This window comes from Pan paniscus, chromosome 16 (genome assembly GCF_029289425.2).
Source record: "Pan paniscus chromosome 16, NHGRI_mPanPan1-v2.0_pri, whole genome shotgun sequence".
NCBI lineage: Eukaryota > Metazoa > Chordata > Mammalia > Primates > Hominidae > Pan > Pan paniscus.
Window position 1 is genome coordinate 35,222,842 of NC_073265.2, and position 15,115 is coordinate 35,237,956.

A 15,115-nucleotide genomic window follows, 5' to 3' on the forward strand; every position below is an offset into this window, starting at 1 on the left:
AATCCCAGGGAAAGGTATGGCTAAGGTATGACTATGAGAGGATTCAACTCCAAAGGACATAGTCTAGAATTCATCACTTTTCCTTTTGGAGACCAAATTAGCATTCAGAGAAAAGAGGAACCCCAAGGGGAAACCAAGTACCTTGCATATGAGACTGATTGATAGATGGAAGACATAAAACCAAACTTCTACCTCTTCAAGTTTCAGGGAAGTCTGAAGACTTCTATGACTCCTACTTTTTCTCCTGTGGCACTCTGGCATGTTCACCATAACCTTTGCTCAGCACCTCTGAGGGAAGATTTCTGCCAAAAACCTGGGATGAGGCCTGGAGTCTGGGAATGTGTTATAAAGTTTTCTGCTTAGTATTTTTTTAAGACTTTCTTGGATTTTTAAAAAATCAAAAGCTTTAAACATTATGAACACCATAGTTATTGTTATATAATAGAACTTTCATACATTTATTACAAGTATTTTGTCCATATCCTATAATCTCAACCTTTTGTATTTATACCTGATATTCAAAGTATCTTTTAGAAAATAGATGTTTAAAGTATTTGAATTTGTTGTCACCCCCCGCCCCCCACCCCCAACTTTAAGTTCATCTGAGGCTTTTCCTCTTATAGGAGTGCAGCAGGTGCTATCAGTACCCAGCTAACTTCTTGTAGGCCCTCACAGTTCTCAAACATACTGAAGGCTTATTCTAAGCAATGGGACTCACTACTTGAGGGCTTCCTCTGGATGCACTTTGCTCAATGTAGACCTGGCCAGGAATGCTAGCAAGATAACAACTCCAGGAACATCCATACCAATGACAAATAGGAATTGGTAGACAGATAATTCCTACCTCCTTGCTCAGCAAGTGGGACAACTCTAAGGGATGTCTTGCCTTTAAAGAAATTCACAATATGTTATACCCTTGGATAATCTCCTTCACTTGAGTGTGGGCAGAACCTGTGACTTATTTCTACTCATAAATATAACAAATATGATGGGATACACATACCTGTGGTTATAAGACATATCTTTGCAGATTAGCATGAGAGATTCTCCTGCTGGCCTTGGAGAAGTGAGCTGCTATGTTGTGAGAGGGCCATGTGGTAAGCAACTGTGGATCATCTCTAGGAGCTGAGGCCTTCAGTCCTGTAGCCACAAGAACTAAATTTGGCCATCAACCACATGAGCTTGAAGAGGAACACAAGCTCCAGAAAGAAATGCAGTCTGGCTGAGACCTTGTTTGAAGTCTTGTGAGACTATGAGTAAAAGACTCAGATAAACTCTGCCCAGACTCATGACTTACAGAATTTGTTTAAAATAAAAAAAAGCAGTTGGGATTTTGATAACAGTATGTTGAAAATGATCAATTTGGGGAATTTTGCCATCTTAACAATATTAAGTCTTCCAATCCATGAACATGGAATGTCTTTCCAATTATTTATAATTTCTTTCAATGAAGTTTTGTAGTTTTCAGTGTACAGGTATTGAACTATTTTGCTATTTTTGGAGATATTTTATTCTTTTTGATGCTATTGTAAATGGAATTGATTTGCTTCATTTTTAGATTATTGCCAGTGCATAGAAATACAATTGATTTTATACTTTGACCTTGTATCCTGCAATCTTTCTAAATTTGCTTATTCATTCTATTAGTGTTTTATTGAATTCCTAAAATTGTGTTACATACAAAATTGTCATCTGCAAATATAGTTTTACGTCTTCCTTTTAGGTCTGGCTGTCTTTCATTCTTTTTTCTTGCCTTATATCCCTAGCTAGGAACTATAGTACAAATCTGAATAGAAATGGCAGGAACAGACACTCTTATCCTGTTTGTGATCTTAGGGGATATGCATTTACTCTTTCACTATTAAGTATGATATTATCTGTGGGGTTTTTTTTCTAATAGATATTCTTTGTCATGGGTTAAATTTGTCCTCCAATAAGATATGTTGAAGTCTTAACCCTGATAACTATGAATGTGATATCATTTTGAAAGGGGGTCTTTGCAGATATAAACAAATTGAGGTCATATTCTTCACAGAATTAGAAAAAACTAGTTTAAAATTCATATGGAACAAAAAAAAGCCTGTATAGCCAAGACAATCCTAAGCAAAAAGAACAAAGATGGAAGCATTATGCTCTGACTTCAGACTATACTACAAGGCTACAGTAAACAAAACAGCATGGTACTTGATATGGTTTGGCTGTGTACCCACCCAAATCTTATCTTGAATTGTAGTTCCCATAATCCCCATGTGTTGTAGGAGGAACCCTGTGGGAGATAATTTAATCATGGGTATGGTTACCCTTATGCTGTTCTTGCGATAGTGAGTTCTCACAAGACCTGATGGTTTAATAAGGGGTTTTTCCCCCTTTTGCTTCTCCTTGCTGCTGCCATGTGAGGAAGGTTGTGTTTGCTTCCGCTTCTGCCATGATTATAAGTTCCTGAGGCCTCTCCAGCCATGCTGTACTGTGAGTCAGTTAAACCTCTTTTCTTTATAAATTACCCAGTCTCAGGTATGTCTTAGTAGCATGAGAATGGACTAATACAGTCCTGGTACAAAAATAGGCATATAGACCAATGGAACTGAATAGAGAGCTCAGAAACAAGACCACACATCTACACCATCTGATTTTCAACAAACCTGACAAACACAAGCAATGGGGAAATGATTCCCTGTTTAATAAATGGTGCTGGAAAAACTAGCTAGCCATCTGCAGAAAATTGAAACCAGACCCCTTCCCTTATACCTTGTACAAAAGTTAACTCAAGATGGGTTAAAGACTTAAATTTAAACCCCAAAACCATAAAAACCCTAGAAGAAAATCTAGGCAATACTATTTAGGACATAGTCATGGGCAAAGATTTCATGACAAAAATGTGAAAAGCAATTGAAACAAAAGCCAAAATTAACAAATGGGATCTAATTAAAGAGCTTCTGCACAGCAAAAGAAACTATCATTGGAGTGAACTGACAATCTACAGAATGGGAGAAAATTTTTGCAATCTGACAAAAGTCTAATATCCAGAATCTATAAGGAATTTAAATTTACAAGAAAAAACTGTCAAAAAGTGGGCAAAGGACATGAACAGAAACTTCTCAAAAGAAGACATTTATGTGGCCAACAAACTTATGAAAAAATGCTTAACATCAGTGATCATTAGACAAATGCAAATCAAAACCATAATGAGATACCATCTCATGCCAATCAGAATGGCGATTATTAAAATGTCAAACAACAGATGCTGATGAGGTTGTGGAGAAATAGGAACACTTTTACACAGTTGGTGAGAATATAAATAAGTTGAACCACTCTGGAAGACAGTTTGGCGATTCCTGAAAGACCTAGAACCAGAAATACCATTTGACCCAGCAATCCCATTACTGGATACATACCCAAAGGAATAGAAATCATTTTATTATATAGATACATGCATGCGTATGTTCACTGCAGCACTATTCGCAATAGCACAGACATGGAATCAACCCAAATGCCCATTAATGATAGCCTGGATAAAGAAAATGTGGTACATATATACCATGGAATACTATGCAGCCATAAAAAGGAATGAAATCATGTCCTTCGCAGGGACATGGATGGAGCTGGAAACCATTATCCTCAGCAAACTAACGTAGGAACAAAAAACCAAACACCATACGTTCTCACTTATAAGTGGGGGCTAAACAATGAGAACACATGGACACAGGGAGGGGAACAACACACACTGGAGCCTGTCATACTGGGCAGCAGGGGGAGGGAGGGCATCAGGAAAAATAGCTGATGCATGCTGGGCTTACTACCTAGAGTGATGGGTTGATAGGTGCAGGAAATCACCATGGCATATGTTCACCTGTGTAACAAACCTACACATCCTACACATTTACCCTGGAATTAAAAGTGGTCTTTAGTTTTCATTGGGGTCACCTTTTGTGGTTTTCAGTTCTACAGATTTTGCCAAATGCATGATGTCATGTATCCACCATCACGGTAACATATAACATATAAAAATAGTCTCACTGCCCTAAAAATCATCTGTGCAAATCCCCTAAACATCCCTACTCCCTTGACCTCTCTCCAGCTCTGGCAACCACTGCTCTTTTTACCTTTTTGCATTTTCCAGAACATTTTATTGTTGGAATCACACAGTGTGTTGTCTTTTCAGATTGTCGTCTTTCATTTAGCCGTGTACATTTTAACTTCCTACATGTCTTTTCATTTATTTTTAAATGAGATATATTGCTAAATAATATTCCATTGCATTAACGTACCACAGTTTATCTATTGAAGGATAACTTGATTGCTTCCAAATTTTGGAAATTATCAACAAAGTTGCTATAAACATTTGCATGCAGGTTTTTGTGTGGAGGTTTTCAACTCATTTGGCTAAATACTTAGGAACATGTTTGCTGAAAGATAAGAGTATGTTTAGTTTTGTAAGAAATGACAAACCATTTTTCAGATTGGCTGTACTATTTTGCAGGCCCGTCAGCATTGAATAAGTTTCCGGCTGCTGTACATTGTTGCCAGCATTTGGTGTTGTCAGTATTTTGGATTTTGGTCATTCTAATAGCTGTGTAGTGGTATCTCATTGTTTTAATTTGCAATTCCCTAATTAAATATAATGTTGAACATTTAAAAACATGCTTTATGCCATCTTTATATCTTTTTTGGTGAGATGCGTATTCAGAGTTTTGGTCTACTTTTTAATAGGGTTGATTTCTTACTGAGTTTTAAAAGTCCTTTGTATATTTTGGATACAAGTTCAATTTAAGATACATGTTTTGCAAAATTGTCTCCCAGTATGGTCTTGTCTTCTCATTCTCTTAACAGTATCTTACAGAAAATGGCAGAAATTCATAATTTTAATAGTTTATTTCATGGATTGGTTTTTTGTATTGTAGCTATTAACTCATTGCCAAGGAGAAGGTCATCTAGATTTTCTCTTGTTTTATAGTCTAGGAATTTTATGTTTTGTGTTTTGCATTTAGGTCTGCCATCCATTTTGAGTTAATTTTTGTGAAAGGTATGAGGTTTGTATCTAGATTCACTTATTTATTTTATTTGTAAAAATTCCATTGTTCCAGCACCACTTGTTAAAAAGCATCTTTTTTCCTTTGGATTGCCTTTCCTTTTTTTCTCAAATATTAGTTGACCTCATTTGTGTGGGTCTATTCTTGGGCTCTGTATTGTGTTCCATTGACTTGTCTGTTCTTTTACTAATACCACACTATCTTGATTCCTTTAGCTTGATAGTAAATATTGCAGTCAGATAGTGTTAGTCATTTGATTTTGTTTGTCTTTATTATCAGCTATTGTGGATTTTTGCCTCTTTATATAAACTTTAGAATCAGTTTGTCCATATCTACAAGGAAACTTGCTGGGATTTTGACCGGGTTTGCATTAAATCTGCAGATCAAGTTGGCAGGAATTGACACCTTAAGAATATTTAGCCTTTGTATCCATGAATATGGAATATCTTTTCATTTATTTCAGATGTTTGTTTTCTGTCATCAAAGTCTTTTAGCTTTTTTGGCTGGATGCAGTGGCTCACGCCTGTAATCCCAGCACTTTGGGAGGCTGAGCTGGGCAGATCACAAAGTCAGGAGATTGAAACCATCCTGGCTAACATGGTGAAACCCTGTCTCTACTAAAAAAAAAAAAATACAAAAAATTAGCCGAGTGTGGTGGCGGGCACCTGTAGTCCCAGCTACTTGGGAGGCTGAGGCAGGAGAATGGCATGAACCCAGGAGGTGGAGCTTGCAGTGAGCTGAGATTGTGCCACTGCACTCCAGCCTGGGCGACAGAGCAAGGTTCTGTCTCAAAAAAAAAAAAAATTTTTTTTTAGTTTTCTTCACATAGATCTCATATGTATTTTTTAGATTTATGTCTAAATATTGAATTTTTGGTTCCAGTTTAAATGGTATTATGCTTTTAATTTCAAATTTGAATTGATCGTTCAGTTGACTTTTACGTATTAAGCTTTGTATCCTTTAAGCTTCACATACTCATTTATTCTAGAGGCTGTTTTGTCAATGTTTTTTTGGAATTATTTACATAGACAATAAAATCACCTGTGAACAAATAGTTTTAGTTCTTCTTTCACAATGTGTATAGCTTTTATTTCCTTTTCTTGTCATATTGTCTTTGCCAGCACTTTTAGGAAAATATTGAATAGGAGTGGTGAGAATTCTTGGTTGACATTTCCTTTTTCTTTCAGCACTTTGAAAGTATCATCTCACTGCTTCTGGTCTCTTTTTTTTTTGAGAAGTCAGTTAACATTTTTTGTTTCCCTTGTATGTGAAAAGTTCTTTTTCATTCTCAAGATTTTCTTTTGGCATTTTAACATTTTTACTCTGATGCATCTATTTTATATTTGCATTTATGTAACTTGGATGTCACTGAGCATCTGGCATGTATAGATAAATGTGTTTAATCAAGTTTGGGAAATCTCAAGCTATTATTTCTTAAAATACTTTTCTGCACATTTCTGTCTCTCCTCTCCCCCTGGAGTTCCCACTACTTTCATGTGGGTATATTTAGAGGTGTCCCACATTTCTCTGAAGCTTTGTTCATTTTTTGCCTTTTTTTTCCTGTTCTTCAGAGTGCATAATCTTAATTCATCACTTAAAGTTCACTGATGTTTTTTCTGACATCTCAAGTATATAGTTAATTTCTATATACTTGAGGTTATTGTATTTAGGTTATTGTATGTTTCAACTAAAACAATGTCCATTTGGTTCTTTTAAAATAATTTCTATCTCTTTTGATATCCTTTATGATGAGACATTATTGTATACCCCTTTACTTCTTTGAGCATTATATTCCTTAGTTTGTTGTTGTTGTTGTTGTTGTTTTGTTGTTTTGGTTTTTTTTTTTTGAGACATAGTCTCACTGTGTTGCCCAGGCTGGAGTGCAGTGGTGTGATCTCAGCTCACTGCAGCCTCTACCTCCCAGGTTCAAGTGATTATCCTGCTTCAGCCTCTCCATTAGCTGGGATTACAGGTGTGTACCACCATGCTCAGCTAATTTTTGTATTTTTAGTAGAGACGGGTTTCCCTATATTGGCCGGGCTGGTCTCAAACTCCTGACCTCTGGTGATCCGCCTCTCTCGGCCTTCCAAAGTGCTGGGATTATGGGCCTGAGGCACTGCGCCCGGCCTTTAGTTCTTTGAATGTATTTATAATAGCTGCCTCTAAGTCTTTGTTTGCTAAATCTGGCATATGGGCTCTTTCAAAGGCTATTTCTGTTCCCCTTTTTTTCTTGTGTGGGTCACACTTTCTTCGTACTTTGTATTTCTCATAAATTCTGGTTGAAAGCTTGATATTTTGATTGAAAGCAACTCTGGATACTTATTTTCCTACTACTTCTCTAGGGCTAATTGTTATTTGCTTTTTTGCTTGTTAATTTCTTTAGTGACTTTGTCTGGATTATCTTAATGAAGTTTATTTCCTCCAAACTGTGTAGCCTCCAATGTTGCTTCTTAAAAGGTACAACCTTGGGAATGTGCATAGTTGCTCTGACCCCCTTACCTCCCACCCCAGGGATGACATAGGTTTTAGCCACTCTCTGAGTGTCTCTTTCTCTGATCTCCCTGTTAAGCTTTTATCTGGTTTGCCTCTATTGGTTTCACACCCAGTTGTTAGCGTCTAGTAATTACTGATTGCTCTAATGTTTTCAAGAATATCCTAAAACATAAATTGTTCCACAGTCTGAGCCAATTCTTGGCCATTTTCCAGAGGTAGTCTTTGAGGCTTGTTTCCCCCTCAGGAGATCTCTTTTTAGCTGTATCTTTATCTGATTCTCTCTGCTAAATGATTTGGTCTATGATTTTGCTTGTTGCTATCACAGAGCTACCCACCAATTCACTAGTTGATTAATTGCTCATCACCATTTATTTTATTTTATTTTTTTTTGAGATAGAGTTTTGCTATTGCCCAGGCTGGAGTGCAATGGCATGATCTCGGCTCACTGCAACCTCTGCCTCCCAGGTTCAGGTGATTGTCCTGCATCAGCCTCCTGAGTAGCTGGGATTACAGGCATGTACCACCATGCCTGGCTAGTTTTGTATTTTTAGTAGAGACAGGGTTTCATCATGTTGGTCAGGCTGGCCTTGAACTCGTGACCTCAGTTGATCCACCTGCCTCAGCCTCCCAAAGTGCTGGGATTACAGGCCTGAGCCACCATGCCTGGTCCCAAATCTCCATTTTTTGACATTATCCTTTGCTTGAAATTCCCTGTTCTGTTCAAATTAAAACCAATTCCCTTAGGGAAAACTTTTGAGCTCTCTGTTGCTGTTGCCTGCTTCTCCCCCATGGTAGAAATTCTGTGTCATTACTTCTGGGGGCAGGGACTGTAGCCTGCTTCTCGAAGAGTGATAGCCCTCCTCTGCAAGCAGGTCAATGGTAAGAGCAGTAGCTCCTGGTCTTCCTGGTTTACCTCTTCCTGTATGAAAGGTCCATTGATGCAAGGCTAATCAGAGCTAGCATTCTCTTCCTGCCACACCCAGAGTAGACTTCTACCCTGCAAGTGAAGGCTAGGTAGAAGAAGTCTGGGAGCTGGGGGAGGGAGAGGGATCTTTTTCTTGGCTGTGTACATCCAGAGTAGAGCTTTCATAGCACAGAGCTGAGGGCAGAGGGAGGGGTAAAGGAGCCTGTCATAATTGAAACGTGACAGACTGTCACCATTTTATAGAGATTTAATGGATTTTCTTGAATAAACATTCATACGCTTGCTGTATTCTGGAAATTTTTAGAAATTTTAATTTTCTTAAAGAATAATTTTCATCATTAATAGTTTTTCTGAGAAAAGATCTGCAGAGTTTCTCACACCACCATTGAAGAAATCTTGCCAAGTTCATTTCTGTTCCTGCTTCCATTTATTTTATAATCTCATGTCCCCCTAACCCCCTATAACAGTTTCCTGATTCTTTTCTTTTGAATCAGGAAAACAGAATGTGCCTATATTGGACTGACTTTATGATTCAGGCACTTCTGGAATACTTGGAGAGCTGTGTGAGGGAAGGTCTTCCAGGACTGTACTTGCCAGAGGAAATGAGGAAGGCCGCTAAGGAAGACTCACTGAAGGGAGGATTGAACAACTCCTCTTCAGTCATAGGGTAGGTGGAGGGTGTCTGTGACTTGGATTTGAGAGTGTGAAACAAAGTTGGGAGAAAGTAAATCTCTCTGTGGATACAAGAGGGTGGAAAGTGTGTTTTATAAGTTGGAAAAGACCATCCCTGTAAGCAATGGGCTTTCTAGGGGATCCAAAGGTAGTAGGCAGGGATGTGCTGCTTAGGAATGCCTGGGCACCATCTCTGTCTTCCCTCCTCCAGATGCAGGTATGGACATATTGACATATAGTTTAGTTTAAAAACTAGTAGATGTTGATGTCAGGAAGAACCTCCTGAAAGGGAAGCATCAGGATCTTTGGTCACTTGTGATTTCTTCTTTCACAGAATAAAATACCTGTGACTTAGCACACTAAGGCTGTAAGATATATTTCACACGCACAATGCTGCTTTGCAGCTGCAAGCCAGTTGGTGTTCAATGTGGATGACTGTATGAAACCCACTGAACCTTTGAGATGGAGACTCTCACAGGGGAGCCTCCTAGTCAGAGTTATCACAATTTATGATGCCTGAGTTGAGCGAAAAGGGAAAACTGGTGATTTATTAGGTCGTCTCTGTTTTGGTTATTGCCACATAGGGAAGTTAAGATGTGGAATTCATACTTACTTCTTGGCACAATGAAATTTAATTGTTCACCAGCATCAGACATTAACAGCAGAAGTGGCTTTGGCATCTTGAGGACTTTAGCCCTATTTCCCTGGTAGGAGGTCTGCCAATGACTCTTTTTTCTGACAAGCTCTGAGTGCAGAAGTAAGGCACCCATGTAGCTTTGCACAGGTCTTTCCAGCCAAATAATAGCAATGACTTATAATAACACCGTTTTGAAAGATTACTATGTGCCAGTAAGCATTTTGCAGTATCACTGAGAAGCAGGTGTTTTTTTATTAACCTCATTTTATAGATAAGAAAACTGAGATACAGAGAAGTTGAGAGACTTGCACATAGCTTGATCAGGTCTAGCAAGTGGAAAAGGAGGCAGTCTAACTCCCAAATCAGCACTTTGGCCCATTATATTATACTTCCTTTGCAGAGATTTTCAGAAAGAAGTGTCAATGACCCTGGGGAGATCAGAGGATGATAAGTACCAGGGGAAACTGTTTTACTAGTTAGAGTGATCTCAGTTCTTTTTTTTATACCCTTGGCTAGGTTGTCCTTGGGAAATACTATTTATACTTGTTAGTATTTTTGCCTTTTTTTTAACTTTTAGTTTTTCATCATGTGGAACACAGCATTTATTAGATAAACATTTCACATTTTTGTTCCAAATTGCTATACTTGTCATGAGTATTAAAAACCATATTTTCTTTAATCACACTTTTATAGACCTTATCTAATATGAAAAGGAAGTTGACAGAAAAATTGGGTAATTTCTTTTGTTATGATTCTCATATACACACCAAGAGAAAAACATTATTCCTACTATATATGTTTATGCTCTTCATAACATTTCTACTATTTTACTTACCCACCTTTGAAATGAAGCAATTAAATTACATTTCCCTATGTTTTATTGTCAACAGATAATCTATAACCCACTATATGTTGTTATAATGACATTATTTGCCCTTTTTCTAAGCAAGGAAAGTTACCGTTATTTACCACAGAGTAATCATATTTGGAGGGTTCCAGAAAGAACTCTGTTCTATACCATCTGCCCAAGTTACTTACTGACACTCTTTTAAACTGAGAACTCTCCAAATGTGTTGCCAGCTGATTTTTCTTTGCACTAGATCTATGCATCAAATACCAACTGGACACATCTGATAACACTGCCTGTGGCAGATGCTGCCATGCGTTGTCCACATTCCTGTTTTGGAATACAATACCCATGACTCCAGCTATGAGAGTATTGACAGCTGTCAGCCGTCTTCAGGGATTGTGTTGGCTGAAGAGTTATCTCACTCAATGTCACATCCCTTTTTTGGGTCAGCCTCCTTCCAATGAATGCTCAATATAGGGGTATAAGTGCCCCACAAAAGTGGGTACAACTCTGAGGGTAATTCCATTTTTGGTACTTCTCATAGGGCTGGCTGAGGCTTCCGTTGAGATTGCATCGATGCCCACCTTCCTCCTCTGCTCAGTTATGCTACTTTCTCTTCCCTTCACTGTGAGTTGATTCCAAGTGCACTCTCTAATAAGCCTTCCATATGCTAATCTCCACCCCAGAATCAACTTCCTGGGAAACTCAGCTTGCTATGCAGACAGCTATCTCAAATATGATGTGCCTATGACTTAACATACATTCAGGGAACAGGATGAGGGCTTCTCCTCTGTTTCCTAAACTAGATCATGGTATCCAGTCTAACACTCAAGTTAGAGACCTGGGAGTTCGTTTGGACTCTTTTCTTCATCACTATTATTGTTTTGGTTGCCAGTTCTGTTGATTTTCTTAAATTCATTTCCAAACATTTCCTCCTCTTTCCATTCCCACTGCCACTGCTATGGCTGAAGTACTCACTATTTCTCACCTGACAAGAGCAGCGGTCTTATAACTTACTTATTTACATATGTGTAGCAGATACTGTCAGTGCCCTGCTATATCCCCTGAACACTTAAACTGTTTCCATACTTGCCAAGGGCTTGTTACAGCAAGCACCTGACACTCTCTCCCCGGAGCTTTTTCCAGCCTCTGCGGACTGCTAAGTCTGTGCCACGGGCAGACAGAAAGGGCTGAGGGGTGGGGGCGGTGAGCACTCCCAGGAACAGCCCTCAGCCATTGATAAATAAGAGTTGTATTATGAGGGGAAGAGATTGAGACCATCCTGGCCAACATGGGGAAACCCCGTCTCTACTAAAAATACAAAAATTGGCTGTAGTCTCAGCTACTTGGGAGGCTAAGGCAGGAGAATCGCTTGACCCTGGGAGGCAGAGGTTGCAGTGAGTCGGGATTGCGCCACTGCACTCCAGCCTGGCGACAGAGTGAGACTCTCTCTCTCAAAAAAAAAAAAAAAGAAAAGTTGTATTATGAACTGAACTTGGGTCCACTTGCTTGCCAAAAGCAGCAAAACCAAACACTGAAAATGATATTTGCAGTGAGAGAAATTGAGGCATTTATTGCCAGGTCACCAAGCAAGGAGAATCAGGTAGCTAATGTTTAAGACTTGAACTCCTGATAGCTTATGTGTATGGGTTTTTAAAGGTGGGGAGACAGGTTACAGACAAAGTCACATTGGTTTTGCCCAAAAAGGCAGGATACTTTGAAGCAGGATCTTATGGGTTGTAGGCAGATTCAGAGATTTTCAGATTTGCAATGGATTAAGGAAGCAAGGTTTTGTCTAAAATCGCGGGGTCAGCAGAAAGGAATGTCAAGGTTTTGTCTGTCAGTGTGACTCTCTAGGTCGCTTAGGAAGAAATTTAGAATACAGAACAGCAGTCAAGAGTTCAGTCCTCAGTTCTACCTTATCTGAGGTCTACCCAGGTTTCTAAAAAACAACTCCAGAACCACATGTTACAATGTCGTCTTTTAGTTTCTATTGGGATCCAAAACACCTTGTGACTCTGACTTGCTTAGAAGGCTATTGTTTAAGTTATTAATCATTTATTGCTTATTAGTTGCTCATTTATTCTAAAGGCTAGCGAGGGGCCTGGAATTTCCCTTGAAGACACTCAAGATTTTTCCTTTATTTTCATGTGCTGAAGGTGGGGTGGGTTACCTGCCTTGTCTCAGCTGGCTAATAAATACTCTGATGGGTTTTCTACCTGATCTCTCAGAAGTCACCTATGGATTTGAACTTTAGTTGCCTACAATAATAACCTTCTCAATAATGTATCCTTTACTGACATGCCTTCCCAGTTTTACCTCTTAATTCCCCTATCAGTGCTTCCTGGTATCACTTCTTCTAGGAACTGGCTGTGAAAACAATATTGCCTTAGGCAAGGTTGCCCCAGAAAATGATCCTGAGACAAGGATTTCAGTGCGAAAAGAATTATCTGAATGAAACATACATGTGGTCATTTCATTGTCTTATTTAAAAATTTAGGCTGCTATAGGGTAAGGCCCAAAGTCTTCAGCATGACATCTAAGGCCCTTTATAACTTATGGCAGGATCTTTGCTGGTCTCTTGAGCTGGCAGATCAGGGTCATGGCCTTCTGAATAAACCACAGTCATCTCTCACTAAGAAGATAAGGTCTTAACCTGCCAGGACAAGCTGGTCCAGGCTAAATGTAAGGTACATCTTATAGCTCTGAGAATACTTCAAATAATTCTTCATTGAGCCAATTAATAAAGTAACCTTCTTTATTCTGTACATAAAAATGAGAGCTTCTCAATAACACTTCGATGAAAAATTTCCCACTCTTACCCTATTTTGATGAGAGTTGCATAAAAGTCTTATTAATTTTTCACGGTTAAGCATTTCTTGCATAATGGTTGATGAAATTTCAGAGCTCACAGGAGAACTACAATGGGAAAACAGGCAGTTTTTTCTTGTTTGTGCCTTTAACATAGCCTCTACATTCCAAATGGAAATGAAAGCCAAAGCTAAATTTATTAGATTTGTAAACAAGGCAAGGTAGTTCTATTCAATGAACATTTATGGAACACCTAGCATACAATGTAATAAGAGACATCCAAGAAAGCTATTAGGACCAGGTAGGATGAATTGAAATAGACTAAGTATATGAGTACATGCAAAACAAACAATAATTATGAATTTCTCCCCAAAGCCTTATGCTGAACCATTATTTAATCCTGTGTACATTGTAAGGTTTCTCCAATTTACATGTAACAAACAACCTTAAATAACTTAGCCCAAAGTCTCAAACTTAAATACCATTTTCCCAGGATGACCCTTTTTTATTTTTATTTGATACATACTATTTATACATATTTTTGGGGTACATGTGATATTTTGTTACATGCATAGAATGTGTAATGATCAAGTCTGGGTATTTGGGGTATCCATTACCTCAAGTATTTATCATTTCTATCTGGTGGGAACATTTCAAGTCCTGTCTGTTTTGAGATATACAATACTTTGTTGTTAACTACAGTCACCCTACTCTCCTATCAAACATTAGCACTTATTCCTTCTATCTAACTGCGATTGTACCCATTAACCAACCTATCTTTATCCCCCATCCCTCTCCACACACAAACTTTCCAGCCTCTGGTATCTATCATTCTACTCTCTATCTCCATGAGATTAGCTTTTTAGGCTCTCATGTGAGTAAGAACATATGATATTTGTCTTTCTGTGCCTGGTTTGTTTCACTTAACATAATGATGTCTAGTTCCATCCATGCTGCTGCAAATTACATAATTTCATTTTTTATGGCCAAATTATATTTCATTGTACATATACCATATTTTCTTTATCCCTTTATCCATTGATGGACACTTAGGTTGATTCCACATCTTGGTTATTGTGAATGGTGCTGCAATAAACACGGAAGTGCAGGTATTCATTTGTTATTCTATTTTTCTTTTCCTTTGGATAAATACCCAGTAGTGGGATTGCTGGATCACATGGTAATTCTAATTTTAGTATTTTGAAAAATCTCCATACTGTTTTCCATAGTGTCTCTACTAATTTACGTTCCCACCAAAAGTGTATAAAAGTTCCTTTTTCTCTGCATTCTTGATAGCATCTGTTTTTTTGTTTAATCTTTTTATTAATAGCCATTCTGACTGGTCCAACATATCCCATTGTGGTTTTAATTTGTATTTTCCTTATTAGTGAATAAGTGAAAAAATGCTGGTAAGCATTTTTTATACACCTGTTGGCCATGTGTATGTCTTCTTTTGAGAAGTGTCTTTTCCTTTCCCCACATTTAATTTTTTTATTTGTGTTTTATTTAAGTTCCAGGATACAAGTGCAGAATGTGTAGGTTTGCTACATAGGTATATGTGTGCCATGGTGGTTTGCAGCACCTATCAACCCATCATCTAGGTTTTAAGCCCTGCATGCATTAGTTATTTGACCTAATGCTCTCCCTCCCCTTGCCACCTAGCCCCCTGACTGGCCCTGGTGTATGTCATTCCCCTCCCA